Source organism: Chiloscyllium punctatum, chromosome 15 (assembly GCF_047496795.1).
Source record: "Chiloscyllium punctatum isolate Juve2018m chromosome 15, sChiPun1.3, whole genome shotgun sequence".
Classification (NCBI taxonomy): Eukaryota; Metazoa; Chordata; class Chondrichthyes; order Orectolobiformes; family Hemiscylliidae; genus Chiloscyllium; species Chiloscyllium punctatum.
In genome coordinates, this window is record NC_092753.1 from 71135572 (window position 1) to 71161577 (window position 26006).

At 41.6% G+C, this 26006-nt stretch overlaps 1 protein-coding gene across 2 annotated transcripts in view; it reads right to left on the reverse strand.

The window, feature by feature from the left end:
* LOC140486377 (uncharacterized) overlaps positions 1–24666 on the reverse strand; it is a 147307-nt gene extending 122641 nt beyond the window's left edge. The window contains exon 1 of one of the 2 annotated variants that reach the window (XM_072585425.1): positions 24501–24666. The gene's annotated coding sequence lies outside the window, so the exon portion shown is untranslated. The remainder of the gene's footprint in view (positions 1–24500) is intronic. The other variant, XM_072585426.1, reaches the window with a different exon arrangement.
* Positions 24667–26006: the final 1340 nt, after the last annotated feature.

Here is a 26006-nt window from a genome sequence, read left to right on the forward strand (position 1 = left end):
TTCCAAGAATGTAAATTAATGTCCATTTATACACTGCCTTTAAAATGTAAAACCAAATGTGCCAGAACACTTTGTAATCAAATTTACAAGTCAAAAAAAGAGTTTACAGATGGTAGAATTCAAACCATAGTCATTGGGTAGGTTAAGGAAAATCCCAAAAGATTGACAGAAGTGATGAAAGAATTTGGGGACAGAATCCAGAACTTAGCTCGAGATAATTATAGATAGCTACTAATAACAGTTCAAGAAATTGGGGAAACTACTAAACAAATTAAAAAGATTGAAATACAGAATGTTTGGAGAGTTGTCAGGCTGAATGAGCTCACAGCAATATGTAGGGTTTTGGCCTGAAAAGGAGTTTTAAAAGGAAAATGACAATTTTAAAATCAAAATTTGGTGGGCATTTAGCAGCTAATGTAGGTCACTGCATGTTAGAATACTGAGAGAAAGAGGAATAGGCTAACATTTATGGGGATTGAGAGCGTGTTGCTAGAAAAGCACAGCAGGTCAGACAGCAGAGGAGCAGGAAAATAGATGTTTCAGGCCAGAGCCCTTCCTCAGCCTTTCTTGATGAAGGGCTCTGGCCTGAAACATCAATTTTCCTGCTCCTCAAATGCTGCCTGACCTGCTGTGCTTTTCCAGCAACACACTCTCAACTGTGATCTCCAGCATCTGCAGACCTCACTGTGTCCTGACATTTATGGGGGATAGGAGGCTGAAATACCGAGAATTTGAAGCAGAAGCTCAATCGGACTTGAATCTTCCTAATGGAGGTGGGATGAACGATGGATGGTTAGTTCACAGGGAGGAAGTACATAGTACAAATAATTTCAAAAGAGCTTTTATTTTATTTTTTTAAAACAGTGTTTTAATTTTTAAACCCATTTTTATTGGCTTTTTGTAGGCCCAACCAGGTTAATAGAGAATACGCGAACCTCTCTGTAGGTGTTCCTGTGGGTTGGTATCTCTGGTCCAACTATCTTGAACTGATTCATCAATGACCCTCCCTCCATCCAAAATGGTCAGAAGTGGAAATGTTAATGTTTGCTGATGATTGCACAACATTCAGCACCATTGGCAACTCCTCAGATATTGAGGAGGTCCATGTCCAAATACAGCAAGACCTAGGTAAAAATCAGACTGAAGGTGAAATATGGCAAATGACATCTGTACAATACAAGTGTTGGGCAATGGCCATCTCCAAACAAGAGGGAGAGAGAATCTAATCATTGCTCTTTGAAATTTCAATTACACTGAATTGTGATGATTCTGTGGCTTTCAAGAGGTTATTTGGTCCCAGTATCTATTGAAGACAGGCTGTAAGGCAGAGGTAATGAGCTGCCTACTGAAGGCCACTTGAATAAACAGCTTGTGAGCCCTTGAACTTTTTTTTAAAAATGTTGGAACAATGGCAGCAGCTAGAGTGTGGCCAGCTCTCACAGACCAGGTTTTTCAGTTTAGCTTTTAGGTTTAGTTTTAGGCAGAAGCTAGTGGGGTCTCCAGAGAGTTGAAGGTTTCACTGAATGTCTCTTGGCTGCATCTCTCTCTCTGAATTTTCTCTTGATTTTTCTCCCCTCCTGGACTGGAGAACTGCATGTGAGAATGTATGTCTGAATTTTTCTTTCTTGCCCAAGGGGTGTGTGTATGGCATGTTATTATATTGGAACAGTTAGTCAGTAATAGTTACTGTATCTATTATTCTGTTAAGTTTCTTATGGAGTTAGGTTATTCTAAATAGCTCTTTCTTTGATTGTATTTTAGTTATAAAATGGGGTTTTGCTAAATGTTGAGTAGCTTAACCAGTCACATTGCATTGGGAACACACACACACCTTACATTTGCCTCTAAAATAAGTAGATAGGGTCTAGGCTACCTTCTTAAGATATCTGGTCTGGTCCATGACAGCATCCCCCAGCGTCAACATCCTGGGGTGTTACCATTGACCAGAAACTGTACTGGCCTAGCCACATAAATACTGTGGCTACAATAACAGGTTGGGGGCCAAGAAACCCGAAGTGAGTAAACCACCTCTTGACTCTCTAAAATCTATACTCCATCTTAAAGGGTGAAGTTACAAATGTAGCGTAACATTGAATGTGATTAAGCTTGTTTAGTAGTAATTAAGACTTACCATAAAATGCTTTTCACTTGAATAGATTAACATTTCATGCCATGATTAGTTGGCAGATATCAGTTAAGTAGAGGATTTTCATACATCTCGATGTATTTGAATGCTGAGTCTCCTTGTGACATACTGCCATGATTGTAACAAGGTCAGCTGAGTGAACGTCACATAATATGAGTTTCCTGATTAGGGCTGTTAACAGTGCCAGTGAGGCTTGGCTGACAGATACAAACAGGAGTCTCAGACATCCTCTTCACTGAGGAAGGTGGATCAGTGTCAAAGACTTTCCACTTATAAGTAAAGGGTGACTTGGTGACAGGATACCGGCTTCTGTAGAGTTATTTCAGCAGAGATGAGAAAAGAAAATTTGGTCACAACAGTCATCTTTGAGTAGGGGTAAGTATTTCTGGCATCATACCATTATTTGGGAAATAATTCTATTGATAGCTTGTGGATCCGCAGGTTTTTTGATTAATAGGGGATTAGTATTTTCTGAGGCACAAGATACGAAAATATTTCAGGAGTTGACAGATTTAGTTAAGGAATATTACAATCCCAAGCCTCCTCTAAATCAGAGACGGTATTGGTTTTACTCGCAAGTTTGAGAATCTGAGGAGTCCATGTCAGGATTTTTGATGAGATTAAGATGACTGGCAGAGGAATGGGACTTTGGTTTAGCCCTCATTGAGATGTTTGAGACACTATTTGGTATGTGGGATTAATGATGTAACCATGCAATAGCACCCACTGGCTGAAGGCCAACTGCACTTCAAAACAGACACTACAACTGGTTTTATCATTAGAAAATATGGTGTGGGGAAAACTACTGGAGTAAAGGCAATTGCATAGCCTCACTCAGGACATGTCCTGGACAAAGGGAATGTAAGTCAGACAAACAAACAAACAACAATAAAACAAAAACAAAGCCAAGGCTCAGCCAAATGGTTAAAATTTTCTTCAGTATAGTGGCATACAAGCCTTGGTAGTTGCTGCCAGTACGCAGATGCGAGACATAAAAAATAAAATCTTACTAGACTGATATTGAGTAAGAGAACTCACAGGTCAGAATCCAGCAGAGTGGACACTCTGGAAAGCCCACATACATCAGGCTTGGAAGAGTTAAATTGCAATTGGATCAGTGATTGGAGAAACCAACAAGCAAAGTCTTTAACAAAATGGACTTCAACCTTTAAGTGTGTGTAAGACCTCAGCTATGCTAAGAACCTATACAGGGGAGCTTTTATAGATGAAGGGTACAACTTCCATTTTGCTCTCTCATAAGAAGCAGCTGGTTCAGTTACCACTGATTGTAGTCAAAAAAACTCTGGCTCAAACCTGATGGGGTAAAATTGGTTGAGATATTCATCAAGATTGACTCAACATTTTGATTGAAAATGGCTGCCTCAGTGAAGCCCTAGTGAAATGTCTGGAAGATTTTCCAGGAAGGTCTAGGGACTGCTAAAGGAGCCAAACCCACCTTACAAATTGACCAGGAAGTATTTGCCTTATGTGCAACAGTATAGGCAGAAATCAGAAGGCTAGAAAGGGAAGAATCAAACCAGTCCAATTTGCAGAATGGGCAGCACCAGTTGTACAGATTGTGAAGCCTTGTGGGTCAGTTCCCTTTTGTGGGGATTTTAAACGAGCAGCAAACCGACTCTTGGGTTTGGATAAATACCCATTTCCTTGCATGGAGGACTTTTCTTAGTGGGGGAGGGTGGGGTTGGGGTGGGGGGGGGGGGGGGAGGGGGCGGGAAAAAGGAGGGAGAAGGAGAGTTGTCCTTCACAAAGCTGGATAGGGGCCATGCGTAACTGCCATGGTTGTTAGATGACGATTTGCAGAGGTATTCTATAATTAATTCCCATAAGGGCTTATACCAATATACAAGAATGCCACTTGAGCTATCATCAGCCCTGTGCCAATTTTCAGAGGATAACAAAGAACATTTTACGAGGTCTACCCCAGGTCGCCATTTACCTGTGTGACATGTTAACAACTGAGAAGACCAATAAGCAGCACTTGGAGAACTTGGACACAGACATTAGACATTTCTCTGAGGCAGGTATATGCCTTAGAAGGGAAAAATGTGTTTGAAGCACCCCAAGTGATCTTGGACAAGAGAGCCTATAACAGCGGGTTACACCTGTTGGAAGATAAAGTGAGGGCAATGAAACGTGCCCTTGCATGCACTTCTGCACTAGAGCTTAGGTATTTCCTTGGGTTGGTGAATTATTAAAAGAAGGTTCACATGTAACCTGGCCTCCATCTTGGCATCCTACACCTGCTATTGAGAAAGGGTCAGCCTTGGAAATGGTCTTACAGCTAGGACGTAGCCTTTAGCTAAGTGAAGACACAGCTTTGTCATATAAAGGTATTGGCACACTATGGTTCCAAGCAAGATGTGGTGTTGACATGCAATGCCTCCCCCTGCAGTATCAGGGTAGTGTTGCCTCACAGACAGACAGGAATGCCCATTAGCACACGCTTCCAGGACTTTAGCTGATGCAGAGCATGAATATGCCTAAATAAAGAAGAAAGATTTAGTGGTTATCTTTGGTGTGAGGAAGTTCTATCAATACCTTTATGGATGTAAATTTGTAATAGTAACAGACCATAAACCCCTGCTATGGCTACTCAAAGAGCACAAGGCCATGTCACCAATTGCTTCAGGTCAAATTCAAGATGGAGTCTCATTCTAAATGCAACACCATCCAGTAGGCCAAGTAACAAATGCTGATGCCTGGAGTTGCCTCCTGCTGGCAGAAACATCCCCAGTGGCGGCACCACTGAAACAGTCTATCCTGGCTTTAAACTTTCTGGTCACTCTTCTGGTTACCACTGACCATTACAGACTGGATGCAAAAACATCTTGTCCTGGGAACAAAAACAGTAAATCAGCTGGTTATGGAAGAAACAAAATTAAAAAAAAGGCCATCACAATCAGAATTGAAACCTTTCTGCACCTGACGAGGCCTAATCACCACAGAGGATGGCATTTTATTGAGGGGAACAAGAGTGATAATTCCAAGCAAAGGGTCGCCACAAGATACTGGCTGAGTGCCTCCAAAGGTGTCCAAAATGAAGATGTTGGTTAGAGGTTATGTTCTGGTGGCCAGGATTGGATGCAGACAAAGTTGTGTTGGGGAGGCAGTGCCCCGAGTGTCAACACAGATAAAGATTACCACCAAAAGCTCCCCCACATTCATGGGAATGTCCAGGTAAAACCTGCACTCAATTAGATGTCAACTATGCTGGCACTTTCAAGGACTCAATCTTCTTGATCATTATGGATGCCTACTCAAAGTGCTTGAACATGCATAGAGTTCATTTAAATCAAACATATAGGGAGGACAATAGAAAAGTTGTGAGCATCTTTTGCAATACATGGGCTCCCAGAAGTATTGGTCACAGACAACAGGCCATCATTTACCAGCAGGGAATTGGAGTATTTTCTAAAGACGAATGGCATTCAACATATAAGGACAGCTCCATACTATCCATTGCCCAATGGTCTGGCAGAAACAGCAGTTCAAACCTTGAAGGCAGGCTTAAAGAAACAGATCCACTAGATACCAACTGTCCTGGTTCCTATTTGATTAATTAATTATTGATCCAGCCCTCATGAAACTACAGAGCTGCTAATGGGGAGAAGACTCTGCACCAGATTAAATCTGATCTTCCATGATCTGGGGTTTGGTGAAACAGCATCAGCAGTGCCAGTGCCAGTGCCAGACAAAAGACTCCTCTAAGCAAGAGAGAATGACAGTTTATTTCAGGGGAAGAAGTTTGGTGTCAAAATCATGGAAGTGACCCTGCATGGCTAAGAGGAACAGTCAGCACAAGGTCAGCACTAACTGACAGACAAAAATTTAGGTAGGTGAGGCGTCCCTGAACAAGCATGTGGAGCCTATGCAACTGGAAACAGGGTAGGAGTAAAACCCACCTGACCCTTCAGAACAGCCGGAAAGGCTGTCAGAACCCATGGGTTCTTCCCCTCCATCTAGTGAGGAAACTTCGGAGATCGAGATGGACACGGCAGATGTCGCAGCCTCGACACCTTCACCAACAGAAGATTAACGTCTTCCCAGTTGGCCCAGAAGCAAGAGGCGGACTATGGCCCAGTACATACCACTCGTACCCGAGGCAGAGTCAGAGGAATCCGACCCAGTGCAAAAAATGCCCCAGGAGAGGTTGCAAGAGATAGAACAGGCCTATGTCCCCAGACTTAGGAGGAGGAGAGATATAGTGACTGTAACAAGGTCATCCAAGTGGGCCTCAGAATAGGAGTTCCCTGATTGGAGTTGTTAATCTGGCTCAAAGAGGGAGCCCAACCTGACAGATATAAACAGGAGTGTCAAATGGTTCTCTTCATTCCAAGAGTAAATAAAAACTATGGGACACTAGCCTTTGTGGAGTTATTTCACATACTATAGTAGACAAACTTCTAGAGGAGCAGGAACAAACTTCCTGATTGCCCAGGAAAATCCATTCAAGTCCCTTTGAGTTCCAAATTACTTCCATTAACAAAATAGCTTAACAACTAACTTATACCTTAATCCTAATGATTGCTCAACTATTAGATTAGATCCCCTACAGTATGGAAACAGGCCCTTCAGCCCAACCAGTCCACACCGACCCTCCGAAGAGCAACGCATCCAGACCCATTTCCCTCTGACTAATGCACCTCACACTATGGGCAATTTAGCATGGCCAATATATCTAACCTGCACATCTTTGGACTGCGGGAGGACACTGGAGCAAACCCACACAGACACAGGGAGAATGTCTGTGTGTAGTCTGCACAGTTACCCAAGGTTGGGATCGAACCCAGGTCCCTGGCGTTGTGAGGCAGCAGTGCTAACCACTGAGCCACCATGCCAATCCATTAGTCTTACTTTAAAGACTGGCACCTCAGGTCTTGTGGTACAGTGGTAGTGTGTCTGTTTCCAAACTAGAAGGTGTGACACAGCATGACCAAACAGGCCGATTGAAATAACTAAAACCTTGCCCTACATTCAAAGAGTGAAATCATCATTCAGCTGTGCACTAGTAAGGCCATCATGAGTGGAGAACTTAAACATGATTACTGTCTCAGTCACATGATTGTCAATGATCATACAGTATTTGAAAATGTCTGAATTGGGACTTCCAGCAGTGAATCTTCACATTCATTTCATAGATAATGGAATCCTTACAGTTCAGATGGATGTCATTTAGCCCATTGAGTCGGCACCAATCCTTTGAACAACATCCCATCCAGACCCTGTGACCCCCACGATCCCTGTAACGCTGAAATTCCCATGGCTAAAATGTACCTAGCCTGCACACTACAGGACAATTTGCATGACCAATCCACCAAAACTGCACATTTTTGGACCGTGAAGGGAAACTGTAGCATCCCGTGGAAACCCACGCAGACACAGGGAGAACGTGCAAAATCCACAAAGATAGCTGGAATTGAACCTGGATCCCTGGCACTGTAAGGAAAATCAGTGCTAACCACTGTGCTGCCCTTATTTTTAAGATATTACAGATATTCAGTAATTTTGAAACTTATCATAGAATGTAGTTTTAATATTTACAAAATCTGAGTGAAAATGTTGTCAGAGCAGTTAGCTAGGATCTTATGTTTTAAGACTGAAAATAGAAAACCAGGTGAATACTTTATCATATTCTGTAGACAAATTATTTCCTCACCTAATACTTGTTCTGACTTAAAACATTTGACAATTTTTTGTTTACTACCTCTTTATTTGTACAATTGTCATCAGAAGATATTTGGCCTCCCTGTTTGTAGCGCTATTCATTAGAGATTAATCATTTAGTGAAATGTAAGGTTGTTGTCTTATGCAGTACATGGAAATATATGAAAAGGGCATTTGTAATGCAGAGCTGCTTTCACATTTTACTCCCAGTGTCGAACTTTCTGCCATTTAGAAGATGTTCATTTTCTGATTCTAATAATTCTCCAACAGGCAAATGGAAAGATCATATGGCATAGCAAAAGCTTGATTATTGACAATTTTATCTTTGCACTAGGCAAGGACAGCTGTCCCAAGGGTGAGGTCCTCTCTAAGGCAACAAAATCATGTTCTGGTGGTATCACCAAGATCTGATCTGCCGTATTAACTTGAAACTGAACACAAGAGTTGCGGTTGCCTTCCTATTCAGCCGAACCTGCTGGAAGCAAGATCCCGAGCCAGAAGGGGCCCAGCAAAGTAAGTTTATTTGTAAAAAAAGACTTTTATTAGTTTCTTTATAAGCCAAGAGGACCACTGAGTGCTTCTCCAGATTCCACAAGGAAACTTTGGACCTCCCCTAATCCACGCTTCTTCCTCCTTTCCCTAACTGGGATTTCCCTCCAGGAAATTTGCACAACTGAAAAACCACTTCCCACATTGGGAAGTTGGCAAGAGGCATGCTGGTGAGATTTAGCTGTCAAAAAGGAGTTGAACCAACCACTACAATTCAAGCTGTAATTCCACTAACTTTGCCACATTCATACCCAATGATTACCATTAAAATGTACGCCACACCTTGAAGTTGCAGAGTTGCAAATGTCACATGATTCCAATCAAAAAATGTGGTGGATCTTCAAAAGCATTGTATCTTTTGTCAATTCCAATCTTGAAGATTGTTGTTGTAATGTAAGTGTGATGTAGCACACATAATAATGTAACACAATTATACTTATTCCTCTCAGAGCCCTCATGTCCAGAACAGCTGTCCATACTTAGTAGATTGCTACAATTGGCAGGCCACATCTCCATGACTTAGATCCCAGGGCAAGAGTTGTTCATTAGTAGATCTCTACATGGACAGAGGAAAGAGCCTTTTCTTGTTTATATTGCAGGGCTGCTGCCACTATTATCTCTGCATTTAACCTTCAATAATTATTGTCATTGGAAAAGCAGAATGAATAAGCACAAAGATCAAATGTCAACCGAACATGGAAAGGGCTCAGGAAGGAAAATAACGTGCCAGCAGTTTGAAGACACATTTCAGCACTTGTATCCTGGCTCTGCAGGTAGGGTACTTGCTGAAAATATTCAGATGTGAGCAAAAAAAGGTCAGAAGAATCAGTATTTGAGACCAGGAGGCATATTCAGAGCAGTGCACAGAAGGTCAAAAAGGTGTAGCTGGAGTATTTGGCACCAAGATGACAATGCCAGGTGCAGGAGAGTCGATGTTTTGGGCATAAGCCCTTCATCAGGAAGGGATTTTCCTGCTCCTTGGATGCTGCCTGACCTGCTGTGCTTTTCTAGCGCCACACTTCTCTACCATCTGTCAAAAAAAGGAGTGCTTATTAAATCTGAGAACAAAGGTAATTGTAGAAGAAGCTGAAAATGTGTTGCTGGAAAAGCGCAGCAGGTCAGGCAGCATCCAAGGTACAGGAGAATCGATGTTTCGGGCATGAGCCCTTCTTCAGGAATTTTCTGAAGAAGGGCTGATGCCTGAAACATCGATTCTCCTATTCCTTGAATGCTGCCTGACCTGCTGCGCTTTTCCAGCAACAAATTTTCAGCTCTGATCTCCAGCATCTGCAGGCCTCACTTTCTCCTAATTGTAGAAGGAAAATGGTGGGCTGTATTTTACCAGAAAACAGCTAAGTGTCAATTTTGGTGAGTTTTGTGGCGTTTTCTCTCCACAAGGCCCCATGTGATTTTTCACACTAAATATACCAAACTCCCTGATCTTGTCTAGTACAGACCCTGTGCAATGTAACCTGTGTGCCTCTAAGTTTTTTTTTTCACCCTATGATCTGTACTTTCTTGTGCTTACTATGATCTGCTTGCACTGCTCATAAACAAAGCTTTTCACTGTATTTAGGTACATATGACAGTAATTAAGTCAGAATTTTTAAAAAAGGTCAAATAAACAGTGCATCTTGGTTCTCCATTCTCCCACTTGCCACAGTCAGAGGTACTCTCCACTGTGGAGATCTCCCAGGATCCCCTGCCAACATCATCTCTAAAGGCCAGCCAAGGGCTGTCAGTCTGAAACTGCTCTGCACGATTCACAAGAGCTGCCCTGGACACATCAGACAAAGAGAATTTCCCACCGTGTCAGTGTAAAGAATGGGCAGGCTCTGACGTCAATCTAGGGACTGGACAATGTCAGTCAGCCGACTAAGACAGTCAGTGTCAGGATCCTCTCCTCAAAGAGAGTGTGAAGAGCTGAATTTAAAACACCACGCCACAGATCCTTACAACTGACTGCAGATATTGTTCCCCCTGGGCGGAGACAAAGGGAGGGATTGAGTGAGATGAAGGTGGCTAGCACAGCTGTTAGTACTGGTGCAGGTGGGGAAAAGTGAGTATCTCAATTACCTGGGAGGATTCTGCCCTGTGGCAATGTTTATTCTGGTGGATATTAGATAATATAGCATTGCAAGCTTAGCCACCTATGGCAAGGTAAATCAAAGATGATCCATGTGCTCCTGACTAATAAAAAAGTATGCAATAGCAACAGATTGGAAGTCATAAAAAAGGTGAATTTTTCATGATCCTACCACCATCACCCCTGGCTAAAAAGTTAAGAGAGAACCCAATCAGAATCCCAACAGCTGCCCTGCAGCAAGTACGGGAGCCATTTGCATGAGGTAACCACTGCTGGAACTGCAGGTATTCCCACATAGTGGGGACTGGACAAGTCTGTAGTCAAGGATCTCAGTGTGGAGCCCTCAAGGGGTGATGGGTCAGAATCAAGAGGCCAATGGGAAGGGATAAAGGGGGACGACCTTGAGGAAGGGATTACCGCCATTACAAAGGAAGACCCTTCCTCAATGCCAAAGTGCACAATTAAATCTGCCAGGCTTCCACAGTGCAGGTCTCTGTCCTCTGCCTCAGGTAAAAAAAAAAAATCTGTGACAGTGGAATAAGGCCCTCAATTAGTTCATTTAATGTCTGAGTAGGCCAAAGGATAGATGCGCTGCCCGCTGCCTCCTCTGCTCCACCCTCATGCTAGATAATTTCAGAGACAGAGACAGCCTGATATTTTACTCATCTCCATCTTCAAAGCCCCATTGTGGCCAAGCATAAAATCCACTAGTCAAAAGTGAGGACTGCAGATGCTGGAAACCAGAGTTTAGATCAGAGTGGTGCTGGAAAAGCACAGCAGGTCAGGCAGCATCCAAGGAGCAGAAAAATCGACGTTTCAGGCAAAAGCCATTCATCAGGAATAGAAGCGGGAAGCCTCCAGGGTGGAGAGATCGCTTGAGTATTTAGGGAGCTGTCTTTCAACCCTTTATTTGTTTTCATTATCTTCCCAGATTCTGCCAAACATTCTGATACTATTTTATTTTTTTCAGAGGAGTTAACACACTTGCAAAATAATTAAAAGGATATAATTCTGGAAGTCAGGGAATAAATGGCCAAATCCAGTTCAGGTTTGGAATTTGATTTAATGGCCATCCCTAAAGCAATATTAAAAGATTATCAAGGTTGACAGTGTGACCTATTCCAATATCAATCTGCAGTCCCCTGAAATTGTTTATTGGTGTATGCTTGAAGAAGATATACAATTTCACCTAATGAATGAAAACATACTTGATGATCCAGCATTATTAAAAGTGTGGCACAGAGAGTTTGTATTGATGTATATGCTGGTTATTCCTAAATAGGCAATTTCTTTTATAAAAAAAAATTCAAATGCAGATGTCCTTGGCAACATTGTCCAATTAAATAGCCCACAGCTAACAGTGATAAAAGGATAACACAGGATATTTTCATTATTTGATGTTCCTCAGAAATTTCAGCATTGAAGTCGAATTTGATTGAAATCTGTAATGGATTTGTCTGAAGTGATTGAATATTTGGAATTATAACTCTTGGCATCTGCTTGAAATATCTTAAAATTAAATGTCAATGATGGTGTCAGGTCACTTCAATCAGCATAGATTTTTGTTTCAATTTTTGTAGTAATGTGGAGGATTATATTTCGAGTGAACAGGCTTTATTAAAACATAGCTATTAAGGCATGGGAAGAGAGGAAATCCTGCTGCTTCTTTACAGACTTAGGCTCCAAGTTCCATGTAATCTTAAGTCACAATGATATAGCTCCTTTCACATACTCTGTAGCTACTTTTAGTGTAAAGATATAATTAATCTTTTATCTCTCAAGGTATTTTACAGTATCCTATGAACACTTAATTGAATAGTTAGCTCATAGCTCCTACTCCATCCCTCACCTCCTCAGCCCACCACCCCCAAGTCTTTTTGGCTGGAGGCATTAATAAAGAGCTAAGAATGTTGGAGATTACAGGGTTGGAGTGGAAAAGCAGATCTCTGTAGGCAAAGAGATCCTGGAACTCCAGCAGAAGAGTAGGAGTGCATTTTCATCTATGAAGAAACAGCTTCTGAATATGGATCTTTAAGAAGTTCCTGCATAATGTTTTGTCTGTTAAAGTGGATGGCAAATTGCTTTACTTCCTCATGTTTTTCTAAACAAATTTTCAAAAGATCGTCCTTCTTCAGTAGGGGATCTTAATCTTTCACAAGGGCTTGCTTCTCCATTAAATGTCTGCTGTGAATTTAAAAAATGCATACTGTCCTTTCTTGCAAGGATGTCATTTTAAAACATTACATTATCATGCACTACTCGTAGCAGCTTAAGAAAACTTTCTAATAGTTCAGTGACTTTGAAGCTCTGAGCATTTCTGTCAAAAGAAACATTTCTTTTCCCATTGTATGGCTCATTAGGCTGCTCATTCAGAGAGAACTGGTAATGAGTTTAACCTGAGCATTACCACGCCTCAGGCAAAGTCAAAAGGCAGCAGGATCTTTATGGTGACCCCGCATCGTTGGCATCATTCCACATCACAAAGCAGCTATCCGGCATACTGAACTAACTGACTCCCCTCATTGTGTGTTATGTCAATTGGCTGGTGTGGAAGCATGTGGGAAATCAGCCAAAGACTTCTCTTTTAAAGACTATAGGCTCGACTGTGTTGTATAATTACAGTAATTGGACTTTTAGGCCAACTGTCTCAGAGGTGGTTAGACTGCTCCAATTCTTGTTTAACTTTGATCTCAGTTCCTTTTTTATGCTCAAATTGAAGTTTTCAGTGTCTCTTAAAACTTTATACAGTTTGGCTTTGGGTTTCTTTGCTGAGAAACAATTGGGGTGTTTCCATAGATTAATGATGGGGCTCAGTTTCAGGCTTTTGTTTTTTTTGGTAGCTTAAAAAGTTTGGGATGTTGACTATGGGTATGATCCAACCTGATCTATAACTGGTCCTTTTGCCTGGATTGATTTTCCTTAGCTCATTGCCATTGTTGAACAATCATTTCCATTTCTCCCAAGAAGAATGTCCCTTGGTCCTCCTTTCCAGCTGCTTCTTGGACATTTGAAGACTGGAATAGTCACTTTGGAAATTTTGTACTGTAGGATGAAATCGCCTGTAAAACCACTTAACATTTGAAATTGCTGGCTGGGCAGATTAATATTGGTGTGGACTTTCCCTGCCACATTTAGAAAAGAAGCAATGGCAGGAGCATTGCCCTTTCCCCCTTGTAGTTGCTGTCTTCTCAGCACATTAATGGCCCTCATATTAACCAAGTAGAATGCACCAGAGTCAGTGCACTGAGCCCAGAAAAATTCTGTCCTCTTGGCTGTTAAAAAAAAAGATAATGCTGGTGAAGTTCAACCTGTCTGTTGTGGTATCTTCAAAAAAAAAAGAAAGGTCTTTCTTCAATTGTAGAAATTCTTATAGGGCTTCACTACAATCTCATCTCATACAAGGTCCTATTTTAAGTTTTCATTTTAGTAATAATCCACAAGGTGGTACAATTTGTTTATAAAAACAAAAAAAAAAAGGAGCTGATTTTTCTTCACTATGTTGATTAAAACTTGCCATTTAGATGGGATTTTAAACTGAAATAGGATTCAAAAGCTTTAGTTACCTATGTATGTTGGAGTTTCTTCTACTGTGTATTGTCTGGAAAGAATGGCAATGGCTTTGCTGTCGCTAATGAAAACCATATACTAACTTTATCATTGCTTTGTATCGAGTAGTGTTAAAGCATAACAGTATCCAAAAAAAAAAAATCTGTCATTGTACCAAAAAACAACCTGGTCAAGGTCCTGTGTATTCTCAAGAGGTCAGGTTAAAAAGAAAGTTTCACTTCTTCACTTAATTTACTATTTTGGCTACAGTGACCAAAATGCTCCTTTTGTTTCTTGCGTTTTTCAGATATACCATGGCCCTTTCCTCTCTGATCCAAATGTGTAGGTCTCTTCTCTTACATGGTTATACTTTTTTTATAAAGCTGGTTTGCAGGAATTCAGTGAGACCAATCGACTTTCTCAAGTTGCTTGCCATATAATCTGCCACAGGTCTTTTCCTGAAGTTTTACATTTTTTGAGTGGGCTGTCCATCTCCACAATGCAGTCCCTAGGCAGGTTGTGAAGACAGTCTTTTTCGAGCTTCATGTTGCCAGTGAGCCCTCAGTATTTTCTCACCATTTCTGAAGACAGATTGCTTGTCTAGCCTCATGACTCACCCATGACATTTTACACTCACTCAGTTTAAATACTTACCATTCCAAACGGCAGCACTTAATGCAATTTCCTTCCATTCTGTGCATCTAGTCATGTCTACTGCCATGTTAGTGATGCCCTGCATTGCTACTGCTGATTTGGCAAACTATGTTGATAGCTTCATTAAAAAGCTTTATTTAACAATGATTTTATTTAACATTGTTTTGCTTTTATTTTTAGACCCTCCGTCTTCCACTTTGTGGTTAGCAATTCACGCTAACCAATAAAGTTCATTTCTACCCTTAAAATGAATCTGTTCAAATGTCTCCCTCCAGAGAATCAACATGCCAGAATCCTTTCATAAAAGGAAAAGAACTCAATTTTTGTTAACAGCCCTAGGAGGTAGTTATTTTAATTTTGACAGTATACACTGAATATGAGAGACAGCCTCAGGGCATTTCTACAGTGTACTCCATCCACATAGATGGGCTAAATTCAAGCTGTATGCATTTTAATACTTTGAACCTGACACTCTCTGACAGCAACTGTGAGCTGTTAGCCTCTAGCAATTCTGAGCGGAGGGAATATCCTCTCATAACAGAGAAAAGAATATCTCAGGAATGCTAGTACTTGTCATAAATCATTAGGAAGAGTCAGCTATTAACAACTATCAAGAGTTATCCATGCATCTGGAGGTCTCATCTGATTTGCCCAGGATGTAAGGGAATGGTTTTGGACAGTACCTCTGCCTTAGGGACAGGCAATTTGTTAAATCGGTCTGAACACAGTAGCTGAAGCGTTAACTCAAATGCTAATTCAATGATTAATTAGTAAATGCAAATAAAAATTGTCTGTTGTGCCAAGTGGTGTAAAATGGAGAAAATAAAAATCTTTAGCATTCCTTAGTGACGGTCTCAGTAGGAAAGTCTGAATCATGCCAATTACAGAAGCCAAAAAGGAATAGTGAGAGCAGGAAACATACTGAAACAAGATGGGATTACAGAGAGGAGCAGCAGTGATCAGTGTATATTTAGTCTTGGGATGAGCAGTTGAACATAACTGTTTGAATAAATCAAAATGTCCAAATATTTGAATTGCTTGATTGGAACTTATAAACAATGAGGACAATTTGTTGACCACCAGGAATTCAGCTGTATATGACACTGTTTTCAGTACACCACTGGGGATCAGGTACAAATCGCCTACACCAGACCACCCAGACTTCAAAAAAGATATATACATCACCAAAACATACACAAACACTAAACTTAAACACATTTTGTTCCCACATTGGATCACCGAGGTCAACAGTGACAAAGCCATTAAACTGCTTCCTCTACAATGGTTATGTCAGAAATCACCATGAAAAAACTGATACAAGATCCAATAGTACGGCATAAAATAGTGGAGAAATCATCTGTGCAACAATTGTCTCTTCCAGATAGAAGTACGTGCAGGAAATCAAGACAGCAAAAAGGGGACATCAGATGTCTTTGGCAAATAGGGTTGAGGAGAATCCAAAAGGATTTTATAAACACATGAAAGACAAAAGGGTAACTAGAGAGAGGATAGGGCCTCTCAAAGATCAGTAAGGTGGCCTTTATGTGGAACCACAGGAGATGGCGGGGGGAGAAATACATGAGTATTTTGCATCAGTACTACTGTGGAAAAGGACATCGCAGATATTCAATGTGGGGAAATAAATATGGCATCTTGAAACATGTTCATATTGCAGAGGTGGTATTGAGTGTCTTAAAACATACAAAGTTAGATAAATCTCCAGGATCTGATTAGGTGTACCACCTACACCTCTGTGGGAAGCTAGTGAAGTGATTGCTGGGCCCCTTGCTGAAATATTTGGATCTTCGATTGTCAAAGGTAAGCCGCCGAAAGACCAGAGATTTCTTAACATGGTGCCGCTATTTAAGGAATGTGGTAAGGAAAAGACAGGGAACTATAGACTGGTGACACTGACATCGGTGGTGGGTAAGTTGTTTTCCTATCTTGAGGGATAGGATTTACATGTATTTGGAAAGGCAAGGACAGATTAGGGATAGGAGAAAGTGAGGACTGCAGATCCTGGAGATTAGAGATGAAAATTGTGGCATTGAAAAAGCACAGTAGGTCAGGCAGCATCAAGGAGCAGGAGAATCGACATTTCGGGCTTAGGCCCTTCATCAGGAATGTGTTGGGTGGGTTGGGATGGGAGGGGGAGCGGACGAGCGAAGGGGGCTGTGTGATAAATAGAAGGGTGGGGGTGGGGTAGCTAGGAAGGCAATAGGTAGGTGCCACCCAACACCTGGAGGAAGAACGCCTTATCTTCCACCTTAGGACCCACCAACCACATGGCTTCAACATCTACATCAACAATTTCCTCATCTCCCCTCCCACCTCACAGATCCAACCCTCCAACTTGGCATCGCCATCGTGAATTGGCCCACCTGTCCATCTATCTGCTCCACCCTCCCCTCTGACCTACCACCATCACCCCCAACCTGCATCTACCAATCGCCTTCCCAGCTACCTTCCCCCAAACCCTCTTATTTATCTCTCAGCCCCCTTCCCATCCCCACATTCTTGATAAAAGGCTTATGCCCGAAACGTCGATTCTCCTGCGCCTTGATTCTGGCTGAGCTGCTGTGCTTTTCTAGCGCCACACTTTTTGACACTGTTCAGGGATGGTCAACATGGCTTTGTGCGGGGGTGGGGGAGGTGAATTATGTCTCGCTAACTTGGATGAGTTTTTTGAAGAGGTAAAGAAGAGGATTGATGAAGGCAGAGCGGTGGACAAGGTTCCTCGTGGTAGACTAGTTAGATCACATAGAATACAGGGAGAACTAGCCTTTTGGATACAGAACTGGCTCAAAAGCAGAAGACAGAGGGTGGAGCTGGAGGGTTACTTTTCAGACTGTGACCAATGGAGTGTCACAAGGATCAATACTGTTTTTTGTCATTTATATAAATGATTTGGATGTGAACATAGGAGGTATAGTTAGTAAATTTGCAAATGACATCAAAACTGGAGGTGCAGTGGACAGCGAAGAAGGATTACAACAGGATCTTGATCAGATGAGCCAATGGGGGAGGATGGCAGATGGAGTTTAATTCAGATAAATGTGAGGTACTGCATTTTGGAAAAGCCAATCAGGACAGGACATATACACTTAATGATAAGGTCCTTGGGAGTGTTGCTGAACAAAGAGACCTTGGAGTGCAGGTTCATAGGTCCTTGACAATGAAGTCACAGGTAGATAGGATAGTGAAGGTGGTGTTTGGTGTGCTTTCCTTTATTGGTCAGAGCATTGAGTACAGGAGTTGGCAGGTCATACTGCAGCTGTACAGGACATTGGTTAGGCCACTGTTGGAATATTGGGTACAATTCTGGTCTCCTTCCTATCGGATGGATGTTGTGAAACTTGAAAGAATGTTACCAGAGTTGGAGGGTTTAAGCTGTAAGGCGACGTGGAATAGGTTAGGGCTCTTCTCACTGGACGTCAGAGGATAAGGGTGACCTTATAGAGGTTTATAAAATCCTGATGGGCTTGGAGACGATAAACCTGCTGTGGGGGAGTCCAGACTAGAGGCCCCCGGAGGTGTAAGGTGATGGGGAAAGATTTAAAAGATACCTAAGGGGCAACATTTTCAGGCAGAAGATGGTGCATGTATGGAATAAGCTACCAGAGGAAGTGGTGAGGCTGGTACAATTATTGCATTTTAAAGGCATCTGGATGGGTGTATGAATAGGAAGGGTTTAAGAGGGATATGGACCAAGTGCTGGCAAATGGGATTAGATTAATTTAGGACGAGTGGTTGGCATGGATGAATTGCAGCAAAGGGTCTGTTTCCAGGCTGTACATCTCTAGGAGTCTATGACTCTGAGTTGTTTGAGATATGAAAAGCTTTTGGTTCTACAGATAATATATCACACAATATATCCAGTGAATAATGTCTCTCCTTGTCCCTGAATACAAGTAATGTTTTTAAAAATCTTGACCATCAGTAAAATTGAGTATAAATGATACTGAACTATGGCAAAACCTGGATAGTTTGGAAGCAATAATCCAACTTGGCCCCTTCAATATGTTTGTCTTAGCATTTTGAAATGCGTTAATTCCTGACACAGTCAAGTTATCCTCATTTGATAGAATCCTAGAACGTCAGAAATACTCAGCAGATTTGACACTTTGAGAGACAGATGGATAATGCTTTAGGTGGCTGATGTTTCAACAACCTGTTACCCTGCTCATCCTAAAAACTGTTTCCTGACATTATAACATGTGCACTCAGTTTGCGCTATTATTTATAAACCTGTTCCCTAGTTGGAAAACATTAGCATAAAGTAACCCAAACATCTCAAATTATGTAATTCATTAAAATGTATAAATTTCTGGATCAGTTGATCATAATAAACACTTGCATTCTTTTCTATATAATTCTCACTACTCTTGTATTAATCTGTCAGTGACATCCAGGTAATCCGTTAGATCTGTACTATTTACCACATTGTGGTGTTCTACGACTGTTACCAGGATGATAACGGCTAGGTTATCTCACTGCCCAATTTTAGCGTGCGCCTGTCAATAGGAGTCTAATATGTTTGGCTATTTCTGAGCAGTTCTTCATAAGACAGGAGAAAAGAAAAAACATGATTCTATTTGCATTACAAGGACACTTGATTGCTAAATTAGTTGGGCGCTGGCTAAATACTGTGCAGTGCAGGGAGAGAAGAGAACCTCCAAAGAAAGGGATTCAACTATTTGTGTTTGCCTGAGATGCAACATTCATGGTCACCACTACCTCTGCTACTTGTGGGCAATTTCCCCAGCCTGATTTTCAGTGTTCAATTTGGCTAGTTGTGTCAGGATGCCTGTTGATAACATATACGTATGCTACTAATTTTCAATAAGTCCACAGCCTCCATTGACCAGAGCTAGTTTGCCAACAGGACGGATGGCCTAGGGTCAAATTCTGCTTCCGAATTGAAATTACAGAGAGAAAAAAAAAATCGGAATGGTTCACCAACAATCACCTGATGTGGATGCACATTGACCTTTTCAGTGTCTTTAGAGTTTACCTAAGTATCGATTTGTATTTGTTATCTGTGACTGAATCAGTAGCTACAAGATGAAAACTGTCAAGAAGTGAAATCCTGAGAAAACGACAATGTCAACAAGCCACAACAAATTCACAATTTATGAATGAGCCATTTGGGTGTCACTTGGCCAGTGCTATGATTGGATTTAAAAGGTGGCTTTTAAACCAAAATGTTATCCAGTCGAATTGATTGCATGATGATTTCCACATTGAAGTAGTATGTTTATTAAGATTACAGTGAAACAATTCACAATTTAACTCTATGTATTACGTAAGTGTTTATATATTTCCTTCAGAGTCAAAGCATCTCATCTCAGTTGCCCAATTAGAAAATAGAGTCAGAGTCCTATAGCATGGAAACAGACCCCTCGGTCCAACCAGTCCATACCAGCCATGTGCCCAAACAAAACTAGCCCATCTGGCTGAGCTTGGCCCATATCCCTCCAAACCTTTCCTTTCATGTCCTCATTCAAAATAGTGTAGTTGTGCCCACTTCCACCACTTCCTCTAGCAGGTCATTCTGTCAAAAATTTGCCCCCCCCCCCATATCTTTTTTAAATCTTTCTCATCTCGCCCCAAAAATATGGCCCTTAGTTTTGAATATCTCTGCCCCTCAAAACAACCTTAAGGAGAAGGCCCTTCTCATCCACCTTATCTATGTCCTTCATGATTTTATAAACGTCAATAAAATCACCCCTCAATCTCCTACATGCCAGTGAAAATAAAGAGTCCCAGTCTTTCCAGGCTAACTTTAACATCTCAACCCCTCTACTCCAAAATCTCTTGGAAGATGTATTGCTGGCCAATCATAAAGCCTCATGAAAGATATATTGCACTGAGGAGATAGTTGATGCAGTGTCAATAAAACTTGCCTGTTAGGATCATGCAGTAGTCACAATAAAGCTGACTTTGTGGGAATTGCCTGGGATATTAAACATTCCTTGGAATGACTTCCCTGCATCTCAAACTTTCTGAAAAAATATCCCCAACTCTGAATCAGGGGTTTCTGACTCATTTGAGCCAAATAGTTATGCAGGAAAGATTGAGGATTAAAAACCTACTCTAACTCCTGGGTAATTATTAAACTGACCCCATGACTTTAACCCCAACCCAACCACACACCCAGACCTGACACCCACAAACTCTGCCAGAACCGACACTCCCTGCTGACCCAATTCTGTCATACACAACACCCCAAACCCCATCCCCAATTGCAAACTCACCTGACCACAAAACCCCCACCAGCCCATCTACTTGCCCAATCCTAAGCACACACTCACTCACATACCATCCCATCTTCTCCCCATCTGTCCCCTTAACCTGCTCACCCACATGCTATTCAAAGACTTTACACTTCTGCCATTCTTCGGTCCCATCAACCTGCCAGCCTTTAGCCCTCACTCATTTGGCACTCTATCACTCACTCACATAGTATTCCGCATTACCCACCTGGCACCCTAACCACCTCATCTTCATGGTACCTTGCCCCTAAACATGTTTACCTTCTCTCAGTAGTTTTTACAAACAAACAGTCTTCAGTCACTTTAATTCATTCATTGGATGTAGACATCACTGGCTAGGCAAGCAGTTATTGTCTGAATTTAATTGTTAAAAGTCAACCACGTTTCTGTGGGTCTGGAGTCATTTGTGGGCCAGTTAAGGGTGGCAGTTTCTTTCCCTGAAGGACATTGGTGAATCAGGTGGATTTTTCCTCCCCTGAGCATCAACAGTGGCTTCATGGTCATCATTAGACTCTTAATTCCAAATACTTTTATTTTTTTTTAAAATAACAAATTGAATTCAAATTCCACCATCTGCAACAGAATAAATCACTGATAAATGATTCTTATTGCTGAAAATAAAAAAAAGGAATGTCATTTAATCACCTAGTATTAACAGTTAATAATTGCGGCTGCACCTCTACGCCAACCTTCATCTCATGCTGTATAAATTTTTGTTCTCATTCTAAATATGACTTATTGTGTCCTAGTCCTGATGAGCACAAGATGAAAAGGTTTAACTTGTGTGTCTCTTTGTAGCAGTGTTTAAATTCTGTATTACCAAGCAAGATGGTACAATTACAACATTTAATAGACATCTGGATGGGTATATGAATAGGAAGGGTTAAGAGTGATATGGGCTAAGTGCTGGCAAATGGGACTAGTTAGGTTAGGATATCTGGTCGGCATGGACAAGTTGGACTGAAGGGTCTGTTTCCATGCTGTACATTTTGATGACCCTATGACAGTTTGTTTTAAGCAGAGACTCTGCTGCTAGCTGAAAGCATTCATGGATTGCTCTTTGCTTGCTCTCAAATCCTGTTAGCTGTGTCCACAGATGGCTGGAGGCTATCTTTGCACGACCGTTTTGTCTTCATGTATCCCAACTTGGTGATCGTTCCTCAAGCAAACCAAATGAAGTCATTGTTACAGCAGATTGATTTCCGACACCAATTGGAAAGTGAACACACAAATGGATGATCTTGACTTTTCAAATCATCTTTCTTCCTCCCTCCCTCATTCTCAGTACAGGACATTGGTTAGACCACTTTTGGAAAACTGTGTGCAATTCTGGTCTCTTTGCTATAGGAAGGATGTTGTGAAATTTTGAAAGGGTCCAAAACAAAAGGCTTGCAAAGATGTTCTCAGAGTTGGAAGGGTTGAGCTTGAGGGAGTGGCTGGATAGGCTAGGGCTATTTTCCCTTTAGCTTCAGAGGCTGAGGGATGACCTTAGAAAGGTTTATAAAATCATGAGGGGCATAGATTGGATAAATAGACAAGGTCTTTTCTCCCAAGGTCGGGGCAGAGCCCATAACTAGAGTGCATAGGTTTAAGATGAGAGGCAAAAGATTTTAAAAAGACCTAAAGGATAACCTTTTCACACAGAGGGTGGTACGTGTATGAAATGAGCTGCCAGAGGAAGTGGCGGAGGCTGGGACTATTACAACAATTTAAAAAGGCAACTGGGTGGATATACAAATACAAAGCGTTTAGAGGGTGGGTTACTCTTTAGAGGGTCAGTTTGGACTTGTTGGGCCAAATGGCCTGTTTCTACACTGTAGGAATTCTAAGGCCAAATGCTGGCAAATAGGGTAAGATTTATTTAGGATATCTGGTCAGCATGGACAGGTTGGACCAAAAGGTCTGTTTCCTTGTTGCACATCTGATTAGATTAGATTCCCTACAGTATGGAAACAGGCCCTTCAGCCCAACAAGTCCATACCAACTCTCCGAACAGTAACCCACCCAGACCCATTCCCCAACCCTATATTTACCCCTGACTAATGCACCTAACACTATGGGCAATTTAACATCTTTGGATTGTGGGAGGAAACCAGAGCACCCAGAGGAAACCCACACAAACACGGGGAGAATGTGCAAACGCCACACAAACAGATGTTTTTAGTGGGACTCGAACCTGGGTCCCTGGCGCTGTGAGGTAGCAGTGCTAACCACTGAGTCACCGTGCCACCCCATCTCTATAAGAAATTTAAGTGGACAGCTCTTGTTCTGTAATGGTAATGTCCCTAACATTAGGCCAGGGGACCTGAGTTCATGTCCCATCTACTCCAGAGATATTGAATAACATCTGAAGAGTTTGGCTAAAAATATAAATAACTGAAGGTGTTCAATGAAAATTGAAAGAATGTTTTAAGGCAGCTTCCTGAAAATTGAAGATTAATCTTTAGTTTTTAAGTAGAATCCCAGACAAACCTGGAAGGTTGGCAATGTGGTAAAGGTTTTTAATGCAATTTTACATCTCAGTCTCTCACCTTGTTTCCACACTTTGGTGAGTAAAAGTTTGAGTTCCCGCTGCAGATGTTATGGCTTAGCTGCAAAATTCCTGAGGAAATTGACTTTTCCCCGAAGAAATGCCACTGAGGGGAGACCACACTGAAGTTTCAAATTCTGCACCTTCATAAAAGGGCCTTTGTTGAAACACTTGTGAGAAAAAGCAATGGGGGAGGGAGATTGGAAGAGGTTCACAAGGTTAATTAAAAGATGCAGGGTACCACACTGTCTGGACTAAATAGCCTCTGCTGACCTTCCAGTGTAAGTTGTTGTGTCTTCTTGCACAAGTGTCTGTGCCAGGTAAGTGAGACAATTAAATAAAGCCAAAGATTTTTTTTCACTCCTGTCCAAGTATACAGCACAGCACATGGTAAGAAGACACTCTGACATCTGGATCTACGTATAGAATTCTGACTGAAAAATACTGTTACACAGCAGGGAACTCACAGATTATAGTAGAACTCTACCTCAAATTATAATTTTTAAGAAGTCTCTAGTTGCAATGTTGTTAACAGTTGCCTTTCAACCAGTGTTACTACTGCACTGAATAATAATCAGTTAAAAGAGTTTTTTTAAAGAAATACTTTTGTCAAAGATTTCCACGCTCTTCATTACTTTTTCCATTTCCACAGTAAGCATTTTTATACCAGTGCCTCTGACTATTTCATAATATTCTGAAATATTTGCACATCAGGTGAGTTTATATTAATGTTATTAAGACTAATTCTTGGAGGAAAAATGTAAGCCTTCCTCTTTAACTGTTTAACGAAAAGTGCATTGCTCATAGTTCCTCCTTCTCCCGATCTCTCGAGTGCAGACAAAAGGCACAACTGTAACTACATTACCTGAGGTCAATCCACCTTTTAAAATCATTCCACGACAATAACAAGTAGAAATAACAGAAACAATTACTTCAAACAAAACCCCTGGCGGAACTAGCTGTACCAGCTGGCGATGGGATCCTTAACAACTTCAAACAGCGGTATTGAAGTGGCAGCAGGACGCTTACCTTAGGCTGTGCGGGATGTGGGGACGGATACTCACTACAACAGCGAACTGGGAAAATGTTCTGCTTGGCCCCTGCCAGCAACTTATTTGGCTTATATTTGCAAATGGGAGGAGCTGGCTACTAACAGGAGGTGAGCAATCGAGAAGGCGGACGAGTAGTCTGACAGGCAAGTTGGAGACAGAACCTCTAGTTTTTGGGGAGAGAGAAAAAGGAAAGAGCTAAAAGCAGCTGGGAAAGCGGTGGCGAAGAGGAACAATTTTGGAGCAACCAATGTAAAAATAAATGCATGACGTTGTTGATTGATTTCGGAGCACTTTATTATTATGAACACAGACATTCCTTTGCTCTCTCCTATGCATTGCCACAACCAATTCAAAGCAGCCCAGCTATTTGTTGTTCAGGGAGCAGCTGCACACTTGACTTGATTGCGTCCATTTGATTAGAAGCTGCTTGGAAAGAATAGTACTTTCTAACGGGAATGATCATTATGGAAATAAAAATGTTATTGAAATATTCTACTCTAAAATTTGAAACAAAAACGGCTGTCTCTGACTCATACAATCAAAATGAAATTGGCAACAGCATTTAATCGAAATATGTAAATTGGTGTTTGAACAAAGTCAGACGAAACGTGTGGCGCTGGAAAAAGTACAGCAGGTCGGGCAGCATCCGAGGATCAGGAGAGGCGACGTTTCAGGCTAAAAGTGCAACTCTCTTGCTCCTCAGATGTTGCCTGACCTGTTGTGCTTTCTCCAGCGCCACACCATTGGACTCTGGCTCTCCAGCCTCTACAGTTCTCACTTTGTCATAGTGTCATAGAGTCCTACAGCACAGAGTCAGTCTCTTTGGCCCAAACTGGTCCATGCTGACCAAAACATCCATCCACTCTAATCCCATTTCCCTGCACTTGGTCCACACCCAAGGAGTGCTAACACCAAAAGTTCAAATCCTACACCAGCTGAGATTACTGTGAGGGTTGTTATTTACTCATCAACCAATCAATTCTCTAGCCAATATCAGAGCTCTATTCCTGAGGAAGGCTTTTGCCCAAAACGTCAATTTTCCTGCTCCTCGGATGCTGCCTGACCTGCTGTGCTTTTCCAGCACCACTCTAATCTAGACTCTGGTTTCCAGCATCTGCAGTCCTTGTTATTACCCATATCCTTTTAATCCTTTCCTATTCATGTATTTGTCCAAATGCCTTTTATTGTCTCAACCACTTCTGCTGGCAGCTCATTCCATATGAGTACCACCTTCTGTGTAAATAAAGTTGCTGCTAGGTACCCTTTTATTCTTTCTCCTCTAAGCTTAAACTGATGTCCTCTAGTCCTTGATTCCCCAACCCTGGGAAAAAGACTGAGTGTATTCACCCTGTCCAAGCCTTTCATGATCTTATACACTTCTCTAAGATCCCTCATCAGCCTCCTACACTCTAAAGAAAAAAGTCCTAGTTTGTCCAGCCTCTCCCTTTATCTCAGACCCTTGAGTCCTGGCAACATTTTTGTA